The sequence below is a fragment of the Brassica oleracea genome, chromosome C1, assembly GCF_000695525.1.
Source record: "Brassica oleracea var. oleracea cultivar TO1000 chromosome C1, BOL, whole genome shotgun sequence".
Lineage (NCBI taxonomy): Eukaryota > Viridiplantae > Streptophyta > Magnoliopsida > Brassicales > Brassicaceae > Brassica > Brassica oleracea.
Genome location: NC_027748.1, coordinates 36,137,744 through 36,139,763, shown reverse-complemented (window position 1 = coordinate 36,139,763; position 2,020 = coordinate 36,137,744). Strand labels below are relative to the sequence as shown.

General features: G+C 36.7%; 1 pseudogene; it reads left to right on the top strand.

Moving 5' to 3' along the window:
• Positions 1–2,020, top strand: part of LOC106338676 — a 15,013-nt pseudogene that overhangs the window by 11,522 nt on the left and 1,471 nt on the right.

Here is a 2,020-nt window from a genome sequence, read left to right as displayed (position 1 = left end):
TTGATTGTGCGGGCAGGGGTTCAGAGACGTCTGGACTTGCGATGCTACTTGTGCGGGCGTCTGGTGCAGAGACCTTTGTACCATGGACGCTACTTGAGAGGGCGGGGGTACAAAGACAGACTGTTATATATCCATATGAGGAGATGCGGGGTGTATGGATTAGCTATATGCTATCATCGCATTGTTTGTGTTGTGTTTGTGTGATGCTTTAGGCGTCTTGTTTGTTCATGTTATAGCTAAACTTCCATAGTGGGTGTTCTATTACTCAAGTCAGTGGTTTGCGTGTTTAGCATCCCATACCTCACGGAGCAATTCCCCTGTTGTTCACCCTTCTTTCTTCCCCTTTCAGATGAGACTGACGAGCAGGAGTGATTGCTATCGGGCTGGTGCTTTGGGAGTTTTATTTCGTTTCTTTTTTAGACTTGCGGTTTTATGTTTTACCGATATTTTCGGGATTTATTACGTTATTTGAATTTATGGCTATTTATTGGATTTATGGCTTTGGGGTTGACTTTTGAAAAGTAATAAATGAAGATTTCAGATTTTTTATTTATTTAAATTATTTCGGAAAATACGGGTGTTACAAGCGTTTGTAAACAAAATAAGTTTCCCTTACAATATGCAAGGTCTTTTTTAATGTATCTATGCATGAATGTCAATCTTGCTAGTAAAGCTGGGCCTCAGAAGATGCAAGTTGTCATAGTACTAGTTGTGATTTGATTAAATAATTGGATTGCTTTTTATGATTAAATAATTGGATTGCTTTTTATGTAGTTCCGGCGGAGAACTCATGAGAGCTAAGACAGTTTATATTTGTGAACCGCCACGCATAAACACACCAATGTTATGTGTTTATCTGTAAATCATATTATCAAACACAAAGATTGTGTGTTTATAAACAAAAATAAGTAGACAAGATATTATAACTGAATGCTCGGCCTTCACGTTTGTTTGTCCAGCCTCGACTGAAAAACGATGCAGAATTCGTAACAACGGCGTTATGAGCCTTCGTAATTTCATAACATGTTCCTTAGTCGTACACAAATATATATAGTTTTTTTTTTTTTTTGTAAACTGCTTTCAAATATATATAGTTTTCTCCCTAGTTTTCTTGTAATGCTTTTTTCGTCTTTATTTGATTTCGGGTTTATTAGGAATCTTTTTAATTGTGACTACCTATTGGAGAGATTCTCTCTTGACTATTATACCCTCTATATATATACACCAATTGTGAATTTTACAATATTAAAACCCTAATATCTTCTCCCTTTTTGTTTGTTTAGTTAAACCTAAAGCCCTACTCTCTATTTGCCTTCTTCACGCTTTCTTACTTTCTCTCAGCATCCTCTCTTTTTATTCCTTCACGTCAGAGAAACAATGGTGACTCCCAATCTCCCATGGGAATTGGAATCAGAAATACTTTCTAGGGTTCCACCCACATCTGTAAAACAGCTTCGATTAACTTGCAAACGATGGTATGCTTTATTCAAAGATCCTATATCTATCAAGAAGCACTTGGGGAAAGCAGCAACGCAGATGATCTTAAAGAATGATGAATCGGTTTTTTCATTCAGCTTCAGTTTCCATGAATTATTCCACAGTCAAGTTATTAAGCTTACAGGTATCCTTAAGAGTCTAAAGGACTTAGAAGATGTCAAGGTATCTAAAATCTTTCACTGTAAAGGTTTATTGTTATGCACGACCAAAGACAATAGGCGTGTTCTTTGGAACCCTTGTACTGGTCAAACTAGAAGTATCCAGTCAGAACCATCTAGTAACTATTATTTAGGATACGAAAACAAGAAAAAATCAGGGTATAACTACAAAATCTTGAGCTGCAGCTATTATTATCGCGGCAGTAGCAGAGTTGGTAAATATGAAATATATGAGTTTAACTCTGATTCATGGAGGGTTCTTGATGCTATTAGTGATGATTGGTTATATCTTTGGCCCGACACTACAAGAAAACTGCTTGATACCGATGGACAAATCCGTCATAATCTCGTCGGGAAAGTAGCAT